Here is a 15,582-nt window from a genome sequence, read left to right as displayed (position 1 = left end):
CTGAATGACTTGATTCTTCATAGTAAATTGCAGAAATTAAGGAATAATTTTCAACACTATATTTATTGACTTCATGAAAGCTATTAGTATCTTTAAAAGGACTGGCTGCATGAAGATAGTTAAATATAGTAGTAGTCCCCCTCTCCCATCCCTCTGTCACTGCTGAGGTCACTTTATCTATTCAATAAATAGTTATTGACTGGCCACTCTGTGACCAGCCTCAACAGTTGATGAAGGCGTGACAAATAGTGAATAAGACATGATTCTTCATGTACCTCAATACTAGTAGCTTGAGAGAATCAGATTTAATACTGGGCTCATTTTGACATTGTATACAGATTCGAGGAGCTGTGTCACCTTCTTGCTGTCCTATCTCTGAGCTATTGCCTTGCTTCCCAACAAGCAATTCCTAAATTTAAGGATAATTTTGAACATGTTTTCTTTCAGGTGTTCCTCGTGGCTGGAATTTGGCTCCTGATCCCCAGAATTCATAGTGAGACTTTTCTGTAGTATTACATTCCTTATATTAACATAACCATCAAAAACCATCTAAACATTAGTTATCGCCAAATTCCTCTGATAGTTTCTCTTCTATTTTGAGACTTTCAGATATATACTGCTATGGAAACTCATTAATGCAAAGTGCATACCGACTTCAACTCCAATTACTTCTTGACAGTCTTAGGACCTTTGCTATAAATTGCAGAATAGTGATACAAACAGTTTTGCAAGGGTGTAGAATGTTTATGTTAAACACAATCTGCCTTACCTCTTAGGCCATAAGATTTTTGAAACATAGAACCAAGCTGTATTCTTGTCACTCAGCATTTAAGACATGTTATGTTGCTTTATCAAATATTTCAATGTTTTAATCCAGAGCTATATAGGAATAGATGAAGAATATCTTTTTTCTTTTTTTCATTCAAGAATGACTCAGCTGGTTTAGCCAAGAGAATGGAGTGACTGTTAATTATAATTTTTCCTCCAGTTTGGCATCATTTGCTGCCCCCTATTGAAATAACTTCAAAATAGTCCAGAGCTTCAGCAGTGATGTATGCACATGCTCCCCCAAATCCCCATAACTGCATTCTTACTGACTTCTTTCGTAATGGCTCCAGTAGCTTCAGTATTTTTAAATTGAAATATAATTCACATATTAAAATACTCACCCTTTTAAAGCATACAATTCAGTGGAGTATAGTATATTCACAAACTGGTATAGTTGTCACAGCTATCAAATTCCAGAATATTTTTATCACCTGAAAAATAAATCCCATACCTATTAGCATTTACTCCTCCATCCCTCCAGGCCTTTGAAGCAATAAGCTCTTTTCTGTATTTGTGGGTTTGCCTATTGTAAACATTTCATACAAAAAGAATTGTGTGATATGTGGTCTTTTATACCTGGCTCCTTTCACTTAGCATAATGTTTTAAAGGTTCATCCGTGTTGTATCATGGATTATTACTTGTTCTTTTGGCTAAGTAATATTCTATTATATGGAAAGGCTACATTTTTTTGTGCCATCATCAGTTGATGGATCTTTGAATTGTGTTCACTTTTCTGGGAATAGTAGTCTTAAAAACATTTAACTAGTTTGTATATGGACATGTGCTTTCAATTCTCTTAGATACATATGTAGGAGTAGAATTTCTGGATCATATTGTAATTTTATGTTTAAATTTTTGAGGACCTGCCAAACTGCTTTCCAAACTAGTTGCACTATTTTATTTTCTGACCAGCAAAATAGGAAAGTTCCTATTTTTCCACATGATTGCCAACACTTGTTACTGTTTGTCCCTTTATAAACATCCTAGTATTTGTAGAATAGTATCTCATTATGGTTTTGATTTATATTTCCCTAATGATATTGAATATATCTATTATCCACTTGCACATCTTCTTTGAAAAAAAAGAATATTATGTTCAAATATCTTGTCCATTTTATGATAGTTATTGGACTTCTTACTGTTTAGTTCTAATAGTTAAATACTTTGGATACTAGATCCCTATAAGATACAGGATTTGAAAATATTTTCTCTCATTCTGTGAATTTTCTTTCTACTTTCTGGAGAGTGTACTCTGAAGCCCAAAAGTGTAAAAATCTGATGAAGCCAAATTAGTCTATTTTTTTCCCCTTAGGTTGCTTTTGGTTTTGGTGTCCTATTTAAGGATCCATTGCTTGATCTAAGTTTACAGACATTAATACCGATGTTTTATACTTAGAGTTTTATAATAATAATCTCATACCTTTGATTCATTTTGAATTTTTGCATATACTGTGATAAAAGATTACATCTTCTTTCATTTACATGTGGATATCCAATTGGCTACAAACTGTAACTTGAAAAAAAAAAACAGTTCTTTTTCATTGAATTATCGGGGCTTACTTTTCGAAAAAAAATTTAATTGAAGTTTGGTTGACATATGTTATTTTCAGATGTATAACATAGTGATTGGCTAATCTATACATTACCATATGCTACCACAGATGTAGCTATTATCAGTCACCATTCAACATTATTAAAATACCAGGGACTGTGTTCCCTGTGCTGTCATTTTCATCCCCGTAACTTATTCATTCCATATCTGGAAGCCTATGCTTCTCACTCCCTTAGACCCATTTTGGCCATGTTCTCTCTTTTCCCTATGGCAGCCACAAGTTTGGTCTTTATAGATCTGTTTCTGCTCATTGTTTGTTTACTCATTTGGATTTTCTTTTAGATTTTACCTATAGGTGAAATTATAGTATTTGGCTTTCTCTGATTTATTTCACTGAATATAATATTATCTATGTTCATCCATGTTGTTGTAAATGGCAAGATCTCATTATTTTTTATAACTGAGTAATATTCCATTGTATGCATGTATGTAGGTATATATACCACATTTTTATGCACTCATCATTAGATACTTGTGTTGCTTCCATATCTTGGCTATTATAAGTAATGTTGCAGTAAACATAGGAATGTGTATATGTTTTAGGAGCCAGAAATGAAATTACTGGATTATATGGTATTTATATTTTTAGTTTTCTGAGGAACCTCCATATTGTTTTTCACAGTAACTATACCAATTTACACTCCCCAGGACAGTGCACAAAGGGTTTCTTTCTTTTTTTTTTTTTTAAAGATTTTATTTTTATTTTTTTTATTTTTTAATTTTTATTTACTTATGATAGGCACAGTGAGAGAGAGAGAGGCAGAGACACAGGCAGAGGGAGAAGCAGGCTCCATGCACCAGGAGCCCGACGTGGGATTCGATCCTGGGTCTCCAGGATCGTGCCCTGGGCCAAAGGCAGGCGCTAAACCGCTACGCCACCCAGGGATCCCCAAAGGGTTTCTTTTTATGTATCTCTTCACCAACTCTTGTTATTTCTTGTCTTTTTGATACTAGTTATTCCAAAAGGTGTAAAGTAATACTTTATTGTGGTTTTGATCTGCATTTCCTTAATAATGAGTAATATTGAGCATCTTTTCATTTGTGTATTGGCTATCTGTATGTGTTCTTTGGAAAGATGTCTATTTAGGTACTCTGTCCATTTTTAAATTAGATCATTTGTTTCTTTGTGTGTGGGTGTTGGTGTATGTGTTTGCATTGTATAAGTTCTCCATATATTTTGAATACTAACCCCTTTGGCTATTTTGGATACTTCCCCTTATGGGAAATATAATTTGTGAATATCTTCTCCCATTCAGTAGATAGCCTTTTCATTTTATTGGCTTCCTTCACTGTATAAAAGCTTTTTTTAGTTTGGTGTGGTTCCAGTAGTTTATTTTTGCTTTTTTCCCCTTGCTCAGAAGACACATCTAGGAAATTTGTTGATAAGACTAATGTCAAAGAGATTATGACCTATGTTTTCTGCTTGATTTTTATGGTTTCAAGTCTCACATTTAGGTATTTAATACATTTTGAGTTTATTTTTATATATGTTGCAAGAAAGTGGCTTAGTTTCATTTAGTTTTCCTACAATCACTTATTAAAGAGATTGTCTTTTCCTTGTTGTATATTCTTGCCTCTTTTGTTAGAGATTAATTAACCATATAAGTGACGGTTTCTCTCTGGGCTCTCTATTCTGTTCTCTTTATGTATCTATTTTTATGCCAGTGCCATACTGTTTTAATGACTACAGTTTTGTGAAGTATCTCAGAATCTGGGATTGTTATATCTCCAGCTTTGTTCTTTCTTAAGATTGCTTTGGCTATACAGAGTCCTTTGTAGTTCCATACAAATTTTAAGTTGTTTATTATAGTCCTTTGAAAAATGCTGTTGGTATTTTGATAGGGATTGTATCAAATCTGTAGATTGTTTTAGGTAGTATGGGCATTTTAACAACATTAATTCTTCTAATCCACAAGTATGAAATATCTTTCCATTTGTGTCATCATTACTTGCTTTCATCAGTGTCTTATTATTTTCAAAGTACAGGTATTTCATCTTCTTGGTTAAGTTTATTCCTAGATATTTTATTCTTTTTGGTTCAGTTGTAAATGAAATTATTTTTTAATGATTTTATTTATTGATTCATGAGAGACAGACTCAAGCAGAGACACGGGGAGGGGGAAAAGGAGGCTCCCTGTGGGGAAGCTGATGTGGGACTCGATCCTAGGCCCCCAGGATCATGCCCTGAGCTAAAGGCAAGATTCTCAACCACATCCAGGCATCCCAATGAAATTATTTTCTTAATTTCTCTTTCTCTCACCTTATCATTATTAGATAATATACAACAGATTTATGCATATTAATTGTGTATTGTGCAACTTTATTGAGTTATTACTTCTAAAAGTGTTTTGGGTTTTCCATATACTGTATCATGTCATTTACAAATAGTGAAAGTTTTATTTCTTCCTTGTCAATTTGGGTGCTTTTTATTTCTTTTTGTTGTCTGATTGCTGCAACTAGGACTTCCAGTAGTGTGTTGAATAAAAGTGGCAAGAATGGATATCCTTCTCTTGTCCCTGATTTTAGTGGGAAAGCTCTGTTTTTCAACAGTGAGTATGATGTTAGTTGTGGGTTTAATAAATATAGCCTTTATTATGTAGAGATATATTTCCTCTAGGCCCACTTTGTTGATATTGTTTATTATGAATGGATATCATACTTTGTCTACTGCTTTTTCTGCATCTATTGAGGTAATTAAATGATTTTTATCCTAAATGTTATTGATGTCTTTTACATTTGTTGATTTGCAAATATTGAACCATCCTTGCATTCCTTTGCACTTGATCTTGGTGGATGAACCTTCTAATGTACTGTTTTTTTGTTTTTTTTTATTTTATTTTTTTTAAGATTTATTTATTTATTTATGATAGACATAGAGAGAGAGAGAGGCAGAGACAAAGGAGGAGGGAGAAGCAGGCTCCATGCTGGGAGCCTGACGTGGGACTCGATCCCGGGACTCCAGGATCGTGCCCTGGGCCAAAGGCAGGCGCCAAACCACTGAGCCACCCAGGGATCCCCTAATGTACTGTTAAATGAAGTTTGCTAATATTTTGTTGAGGATTTTTGCATCTACATTCATCTGATATTTTAATCTATAGTTCTTTGTGTGTGTGTGTGTGTGTGTGGTGTGTGTGTGTGTGTGTGTGTGTGTGTGTTTGGTTTAAGTACCAGGGTGAAACTAACTTCATAGAATGAATTTTTAAGTTTTCCTGCTCCTTACATTTTTTGGAAGAGTTGAGGAGAATGGATATTAATTCTTCCTTAAATATTTGGTTGAATTTACTTGTGAACTCATTGAGTTCTGGGCTGTGTTTGTTCAGAGTTTTTTGATCAATGATTCAATTTTGTTACAAGTAATTCATCTGATTAGATTTTCTCTTTGTTTCAATTTAGTTTGGGAAGATTGTGTATTTCATCTAGGTTGTCTAACATGTTAGCATATAATTTTTTGTAGTAGTTTCTGTAATGCTTTTATTTCTTTATGTCTCTTCTTTATTTTCTGACTTTATTTGGGTCTTCTCTTTTTCTTGATAGGTCTGGCTACAGATTTTCCAATTTTATTTATCTTTCCAAAGAATTAACTTTTGTTTTCATTGATCATTTCTTTTTTGGTTTTTATCTCATTTATTTTCACTCTGATCTTTATTATTTCTTTCTTTTTGCTTACTTTGGTCTCTGCTCTTTTTTAGTTCTGTTAGGCATAAGGTTAGATAGTTTAGGATTTTTCTTATTCCTTGAGGTAGGCCTGTATTGCTACAAATTTTCCTCTTCAAACTGCTTTTGCTGTGTTCTGAAGACTTGGGACTGTTATGTTTTCATTTTCATTTGTCTCCATGTATTTCATTATTTTCTATTTGATTTCTTGGTTGACTCATTTGGTTTTTAGTATCATGTTTAACTTCCACATGTTTGTTTTTTTTCCTGATTTTCCCTATAATTGACTTATAATTCCATACCACTGTGGTCAGAAAAGATGCTTGATATGATTTAAGCATTGTTAAATTTATTGAGACTTGTTTTGTAGCTTAACATGTCATGTATCTTAGGGAATGTTCCATGTGCATTTGAAAAAAATGTTTTCAAATGGGATCTTCTGTATAAACTCTTAAGTTTACTTGGTCAAATGTGTCATTCAAAGACCCTATTTCCTTATTGATTTTCTACCTGGATGATTTATACATATATGTAAGTGGGATGTAAGTAATAATACAGTACTATTGTTGTATCTCCTTCACTTTCTCCCTTTATTTCTGTTAGTGTTTACTTTATATATTTAGGTGCTCCTAAGTTGGGTACATAGATACATACAATTTTTATATCATTTTGTCAGATTGACCCCTTTATCATTATATAATGCCCTTTTTGTTTATTGTTTTTGTCCTTGTTTAGTGTCCATATATTGTCTGATGTAAATATTGCTATGCTTCAATACCATGCCTACTTCTTTCTTGTTATTCTTACTGTTGTCTCTATCTTTTGTTTTGCAGAATCTGTTCAGTTAGGCTTCAGTTCTCTAGGAGGCATTGCTCTATAAGTAATGTAGATATGGTATATACCTGGAGTTGTGTGTTTAGGGTCTTCCTACAACTCCATCTTGGACTGTGGCCCCACCCTTATCAAAATTAGTTTACCATAAATACATAGGTTAATTAACCTACTTACAGTTTAATTCTAGCCATCTATATATCTATTCCTATGTCAGTACCAGATAACCTTAATTGTTGTAGATTTATAGGAAGTTTTGAAATTGAGAGTGATGAATCTTCAGACTTTATTCTTCCTTTTCAAGATTCTCTTATTTAGTCCCTTGCATTTCCACATGAATTTTTGTATGTTTCTAAAAAAAAAAAAAAAAAAAAAAAAAAAAAAAGTAGCTAGGATTTTGATAAGATTCTGTTGAATCTGTACATGAATTGGAGGTATATTGCCATTTTGGTAAGTCTTCTATATGTATATGGGGTATGTTTTCATTTATTTAGGTCTTCTTTCAAATATATTTTGAATATATATATTCCTTTCAAAAATTCCTTTCAAAATACTCCTCTCAAAAATATTTTGCAGTTTCAGTACATAAGTAAGTCTTGAATTTCTCTGGTTAAATTTATACCTTAGTGTTTTATTCTCTTTGATACTAGTACAAGTAGAATTGCTTTTTCATTACCAGGTGTATATAAATACATTTTTTGCATTATTTTGTATCCTACAAACTTGCTGAACTTTTCTGTTAGCTATAGTAGTTTTCTTGTGGATTCTTTGGGATTTTCTCTATAAAATTATGGCACTTGTAAGTAGAGATGGAATATTTTCTTTCTAATCATGACGTCTTTTATTTGTTTTCCTTTTCAAATTTCCCAGGCTAGAACCTTCAGTACAATGTAGACTAAAAGCAGTGAAAGCAAACATCTTTGTCTAGTCCCTCTAACATGATCTTAGAGTGGAAGCATTCACTCTTTAATCTGATATTAGCTATCAGAGGTTTTTATTCATCCATTCATTTGTAGTAGTAGTAGTAGTAGCAGTAGTAGTAGAAGTAGTAGTAATAAAAGAAGAAGAAATCTCTTACTATGTTGAGGGAGTGTTTTTGTATTCCTATTTTGGTAAGTATTTTTATCCTAAAGATATATTGTGTTTTGTAAAAATGCTTTTTCTCTATGCATGTGATCATATGGAATGTGTCCTTTATTAATATGGTATATTACATTGATGGATTTTATATATATAAAATAGACTTGCATTTCTAGTATAAAGCCTCATTGGAATGTGATGTAATTTTTTTATATGTTGGTGAAAAGAGTTGGCTAGAATGGTATTGAAGATTATTTATCTTTATTTGTTGGAGGAAAGGTGTTGGTCTATAGTTTTCTTGTGTTCTCTTGCTTTGGCTTTGGTATTTGAGTAATATTGGTCTCATAGAATGAATTGTGAAATATTACCTCATCTTTTGCTTTTTGCACACAGATGTGTATAGCTCCTTTATTTATAATGGCTCAGAATTAGAGATAACCAATTTTTTTTCAATAGTTGAATGGATAAACATTCTGTGGTACACTCATATGGTGGAATATTATAAAAGGAAATGAGGTATCAAGTCATGAAAAGGCATGGGGGGACACTTAAGTGCATATTAAATTTAAGAAGCCAGACTGAAAAAGACTATATGCTCTCCATTCTAATTATATGACATTGTGAGGGAGGAAAAACTATGAAGATGGTAAAAAGATCACCAGTTGTCAAGTTTCAGGGATGGAAGAATAAATATGAGAGAATATTAGAGTAGCAAAACTATTCTGTATTATACTATAATGGTGGATCCATGACATTGTGTTTGTCAAAACTCATAGATCTGTATGACACAAACTGTGAACCTCAACATGTACTATAGACCATAGTTAGTAATAATAAATTGATATTGGTTCATCACCTGTAGCAAATCCAGTACACTAATGCAAGATGTTAGAATAGTAAGAGATATTCTCTTTCTGCTCACTTGTTTGGTAAATCAAACAGTTTTAAAAAGAAAGTTGATTGATTTATATATATTACAGTCTAGTTCATATTAAAATCAACTGAATCATAGTAGCAGAAAAAATTGTGCCTATAGATTTCCATTCTCTCTTCCATCTTTTTGTTATTATGTATGAATAAGATAATATATTCATTACTGGTAAGCCCATCAACACAGATTTGTAATCATTACTTTATCTAGTTGTTTTAACCATATGGGAGAAAAAATGCATTACAAATAAATATAACATTTATACTGTCTTATATATTCACCTACATAGTTGCTTTTATCAACATTCTTTATTTTCTGTGTTCGTTCAAGTTAGTAGGCAGTTATTGCATGAAGTGAATTCACTTCCATCTGAAGGAGTTATTGTGCCCAAATTCAAGAAACCATCTTAGCAGTATAATAAAACCAGTTCTCAGTATTTTTGCCACAAATTACAGAGGAATTCTCCCGTGTCAATAAACTCTACCTTTTATTTTACTTTCCTATATCCAAAACTTTCAAGGTACTCATATACATTTAATTCTTAGGATTTCTGGTTTATATTAGCTAGATATTTCAGTTATTTGGGGACATATGCTGTTTCTTCTTATTATGTAAGAAATACTATGCATTTCTTTACTTAGATTATGCTGTTATATAAACCTTATTATTATAAATCTATTGATGGGAATAAAGAAGGCACAAGCAGATCATGAGAACAAGCACCATCATCTTAGGAAAGGGTATGATTTGAGAAATTTGAAATGTCTTCCTGTGAGCAAAGACTTTTCTGCTTTATGGGGAAAAGAAAATTTCTTTTGTTAGCCTGAAAAATTTAGGAGGATCTGAACACTCAACATTCTTAGGCTTAATTACCCAGGTGTGTAATACCAAGTTTGGGGATTAACTTCTTTTTCTATCAAGCTCTCATGTGGATATATGAGTATCTTAGGGTGAGTGTTTAGGCTTCCGTGCAATTCACTTAAACTCAAAAGCAAATTCTGTGCTTGATTTTCAACATGTGGCTCCCCATTGCTGTGAAAGGTTCTGTTTAAAACTGCTATTGATGCCCTTCACTTTTGGGACCACAGATCAAAGCAACTATTTATCGTCTCCTTTTTCTTTTGTCCAAAGCTGCCAGAATCATCAAAAGGAGTCAAGTCACTTCTGGTACACACGGGGGTATTTTGGGCTTCCTGGAAAGCTGAGCATGAAGAAAATTTAAGAACTATTACTTTCCTGGGAGTTTTGACCTCAGGCAATGCAACTAAAGCAGGAAGGTCCAGAGTGGAGTGAGAAGATGATGAGTTTTTGGTGAAGATACTACTTCATAAGCTATAAAGAGACAAAACAATTTACTAGCCTTTCAGGAAATCTTGGACAGGTGGTACATAAACCATATTTCAGAACAAATAACAAGAGAGATAAATAAAAATAAAATGAATATATCTTCCATATATTACTTGCCTCTTGTTGCCCAAAGATCAATATTTATTCCATGGAAATTCAACAACTTTGTACTTTCAGGTTGTACCAACTAGCTCTTTTAGCACAATTGCTCATTACCAATATTTGTCTTCAAACAGTTGTTCATATCTCAAATGTGGAGATTTGTGAATGGTAATATGCAGGTTTAGTGTACAACAGATAGTTATCAATATAAGTGTTTATACTATATACTTAGCATATCATTTATAATATATACTTCCACAAACATATACACACACTGGATATATTATATTATAACTTTTTATATATGTACTTAATGTATGTATATGAAGACATATGTATTAACCCTGGCTAAAAAATATGCCATATACACTTAGATACCATTAAAATAAAAATTTAAACTTCACTTAGATATTCAAGGACCTCCAAGACACAATACTATTTCACCTAGTTTTAAGTGAATGTCACATAAGTAAAATATTTGTTGTGGATATTTCTACAGACACACTTTCATGTATTAAGGATGCTATTCATTCTGGTTTGTTAATTTTTAGTATGTATATGGTGGAATTTTATCATATGCTTTTACCATATCAATTTAATTTTGTCACATGCTTTTTACCATATTGATGAACATTATGAATTTAGTTCCTGACATTTTGTTCAGCAATTTTATGTCTAATTACATGACATTTATTATTATTCTTTTTTTTTTTATTTAATGAATTCTTTTTTTTTTTTTTAATTTTTTTTTTTTATTTTTATGATAGTCACAGAGAGAGAGAGAGAGGCAGAGACATAGGCAGAGGGAGAAGCAGGCTCCATGCACTGGGAGCCTGACGTGGGATTCGATCCGGGGTCTCCAGGATCGCGCCCTGGGCCAAAGGCAGGCGCCAAACCGCTGCGCCACCCAGGGATCCCTTATTATTATTCTTAAAAGTAAGTACAAATTTAAAAAACAAAAATATATTTTTGATTTGTGCTATCCTTTTCAAGTTTTGATATCAAAGTTATTCTAACATTATAAAAAAGTTGAACAATTCCTTTTTTACATATTCAGAAATATTAAGTTGGTAAACTTGGAAAAAAATATTCTGTACATATTTAGCAAAATGCAATGAAAATCCAGAACTATGGAATTAAAGATTTTTTCCACCTGAATAAAATGTTCTATCTGTAAGCTGTAGCTACTATCAGCAAAGACTAAAGCCCTTCAGTTTTGATTGGAGAAATTGAAGGATTATGAATTTATTTTCACTTAGATACTTGTCTACAAGGCATTATTTATGATTTTTAATGTTAGAAAATTTTTTGATGGGCTTTCTTTGCTAATAGCTTTTTTTCTACCCAATTAAGGCATTTTAACAGTACAGTATTAGGATTGGAGAGGTGGATATCTATGTAAATAACTATACTGTTTCTCTTATTGATCGTTTTAATAAGAAATATCACTATGACTAGTTTTATTTATCCACTAGAGTGTATGGTTTTTAATATTTAAGTAGCAGTGAATTTCATGCAGTGTTACATGTTCTAAAGTCTGTGACAGTCTTGTGAATTACAGTATGTTAGATTATCAACATACAATAGTATACTCTGAGTGTAATTAATATGGTAAAACTAGTTTATTTTTTGTTTCTTTATTAGTAAATTTTAAATTAATGTTGCTGATCCAGGGGATAGTATGTAAATAAAAAATTCTAAACCTATTCTAAAAACTCTTAAAAACTTCCTGCAACACCAAAATATTCAGAGCTATTTGGCAGGTGCTGAAGATGGGTAAGAATATTAACTTAAAAATAACAAATTAACTTACAAATGCAAATAAATTAACTCACAAAACAAATAAATAGCTTATCTTCCTACAAGTTAAACCAATGAGTATATTCAGTTTTAAGTTTTTTTTAAGATTTTATTTATTAAAAAAAAAGATTTTATTTATTTATTCATGAGAGAGACAGAGGCAGGCAGAGCCATAGGCAGAGGGAGAAGCAGGCTCTTCATAGGGAGCCTGATGTGGGACTTGATCCCCAAACTGGGATCACACTCTGAGCCAAAGGCAGGCACTCAAACACTGATCTACCAAGCATCCCAGTTAAGTGGTCTTAATATAAATGACTTACTGAAATAAACTAGTCCCTCAGTTACCTGAAATTTTCAGCAAAATCTCATACATTTCAATGAGCCAATGAAGAGTACATTCGCACCAAGGATTCCCACATTTGTACTACTGGCTTATAATTGATGTGAGAAACTGAAGCAAGTGGGCTCGTTATCACTGCTGCTTCACTAGAATTTAAAATTCTAGTGACTAGTTCTGGTCTCAACCATTCCCTTGTTGTGGGGATGGAATCTGAGTTTCTTTGTGAGAGCCAGAAATCACTTGGACATACAGACCTACAGGAGACAAGGAAAGAAATGAATAGAACGAGGATTGGAGGGCAGAGGTGTGTGTACAGGTGTAGTAGCATGCTTGTGTATTTGACAGGCAGGTATGAATGTATGTCCCTGTTCAGAGGGATTAAGACTGGTAATAGTTGAGCAGTTCAGAATTTCCACAAAGTTTTCTTTGCAGCATTTGGTCATATCAGGATGTATTTCAGAACATGGAGTCTTCTACCCATACTTAATACATATGTATTTAATTTCTTAATGCACTAGATCCCAGCTAAGGAATAACTAGCTAATTAAATTGTTTTCTGTTTGAATTGGTTACAATAGCTTGAGGTTATCTCTAGTGTGTGCACCTTTAGAGCTCTCTTGGCAAATTTGGGTTCTATGTCTTTAGCTAAGACAACTTCCATTAGGATACACTTATTTGAAAACCTTAATTTTGTGCTCGCTTCAGCAGCACATATACTGAAAACCTTAATTTCAGCATAAGGTACTTTTAAAAAATCATATTTCAAAGATTCCTTCTGTAAGTATCCAATCTTCCAATATTAAGATGGTAGTATAGATTTAAATTATAATCTTAATTTTAGGGGAAGTATTTGGTTATAAACAGGACTTTATTTTAAATGACCATATTCTGAGGGCCACCTGGATGGCTCAGTCGGTTAAGTGTCAGGTCATGATCTCAGGGTTCTGGAATCCAACCCTGCATTAAGCTTCTAGCTCTGTGGGAGTCTGCTTGTCCCTCTCCCCCTCCCTCTGCTGTTCCTGTTCATGTTCTGTCTCTCTCTCAAATAATAGAATATTTTTAAAATGACCATGTTTTGAATATTGTTTTCTCATTTAAAATAGCAGCTAGTATTTAGGGAGAATTTTGTTACTTATGATTTAGGTCATTTCAGATTGTAGCCCTTTTAAAACAATAGTTCAAAAACAATTTAAAAATAATCAGCTTTAAGCAAATTCAGCTATGCCAACTGCTTACCAGGTCTCTGAATTTGGGCAAGTATTTCACTTTTCTGAGTCTCATTTCCTTATGTAAAATAGAAATAATACTTTATGATTGTATTATAGAAGATGTTACTAGAAAAATGGTAAATAGAACTATTTTTTTGTGTGTGCAAATAGAGACATATAGTCTTCTGGTACTCAATAAGCAACTTGATACAATTTGCAATATTTGAATAGATAAGCTTAACCTTAAGAACTTGGGATGTATCTTGATTTTGATGCATCTTAAGTTAGAATCTATATAGGCTATCATTGGTTTTAGGATCATTTCTCAGGATTTTCATTAAAGAGAGTATGGCCAAACATTGCCAGTATTTAGACAACCAGATATTTCATACTTTTTCTCGCCCATTTCCCAAGCAAATTCTATGTGTGGCTTTGTTCGGAGCATTTTTTATTACTTCTTAAAATTAAGACCTACTGATTAAAGAGACACTTAGTAAATCACATTCATTCTGAAATAATGTTTCACAAATAAAAGCACTGTCACTTAAGTAATGATTCATGCTAATGATATATCTGCCATAGCTGTGACTTCATTTCCTTCCGTTTTCTTTATCATTCTCCAAAATTTCATCTTCATTGAATTTGGATTTGTTTATAAGTCAGGCATTTGTAGTATTTCGTTCTTAGAATAGTGCTCACTGAGATGTGATACGTTTCAAGTCAGTTAGCTAAAGTTTAATGCATATTTATTATTTTTCAATTTTAGCTCACCAAACAATAGGTGCAAAGAAGCAATGCTCCTGCTGTTTAGGCTCAGACAATAGGAGTAGATATCCCTATTTCTTCAATTAATTCACTCTGCCTTTACCCATACATATCTTCTGATGCATTGGTGTGATAATTTTGACTTTATTCCTCATTTCAGTTTGAGTGTGGATCTTTTGTTGTTGTTTTTCTTTTTAATTTTATTTTAATTTTTTAACATTGCTAATACTTATTTTAGATGATTGATTTCTGTGATTTATTAATATGATAATTAAAATAAATTATTCCTACTTAAATTCTTCTTGATAATAATATATATATTATATATAAACTATAAATATATAAATAGTAGTAGTTCTTAATAGTATTTTGGTAGAGTTGTTTTTCACAAATTAAGAATAATGAAGGGCAGGAACACAAGGGAATTGAATCTTGATTAGCTTATCCATCATATCCTGTGTATAAATCTTTCATGGTTTTCCAAATGCTGTAGGATAAACACAAATTCTATTACATGGCCCCCAAATCCTGAACCAGTCATCATAGTCATTATTAACTTTTCCAGCCTTAATTGCATGGCAATCCTAGTGGCTTTCTGTATTCTCTTATTTCCCTGTTCCTTCCCACTATAAGGTATGTGCAAATATGTTTTCTATGCCTGAAACTCTCCATACCACACCCCAGCTTGTAATTCTTACCTAACTTTCACAGATTTTGGTCAAATTTTAGAATTTCCCAGTGATATACTATCTCATCTCCCTCAGAGGTCAAATTGCTTAATAATAATATCGACTTTTATTTTACAGCACTGTATTCCAAAATTTCTTTCTACACGATTAACACAGTTATAATTTTACATCAGGTGATTTTTTGATTAGTATTTATGTTTACTATTTGATTATAAGCTTATTGTTAAACAGATGTATGAGTAGATGTATGAAACTAGTTTATACCTTTCAGAGATCAAGTACAGTGCTGGTGTGAACAAACAATATCTCTTTTACCCAAACAGATTAATGAGACCACTCCTGTTTTATTATAGTGTTGTATATGTGACAAGTAAACTTGGTTGTTTCCATGTTT

At 32.4% G+C, this 15,582-nt stretch overlaps 1 long non-coding RNA gene across 1 annotated transcript in view; it reads left to right on the top strand.

Annotated features, from left to right (window-relative positions):
* LOC111095137 overlaps positions 1–10,353 on the top strand; it is a 106,333-nt gene extending 95,980 nt beyond the window's left edge. Inside the window, exon 4 of the long non-coding RNA XR_005356702.1 lies at positions 10,069–10,353. This is a non-coding gene — a long non-coding RNA (uncharacterized LOC111095137). The remainder of the gene's footprint in view (positions 1–10,068) is intronic.
* Positions 10,354–15,582: the final 5,229 nt, after the last annotated feature.

The sequence above is a fragment of the Canis lupus genome, chromosome 3, assembly GCF_011100685.1.
Source record: "Canis lupus familiaris isolate Mischka breed German Shepherd chromosome 3, alternate assembly UU_Cfam_GSD_1.0, whole genome shotgun sequence".
NCBI lineage: Eukaryota > Metazoa > Chordata > Mammalia > Carnivora > Canidae > Canis > Canis lupus.
Note: the sequence above shows the minus strand (reverse complement) of the source record. Positions and strands in the feature narration are given on the sequence as shown.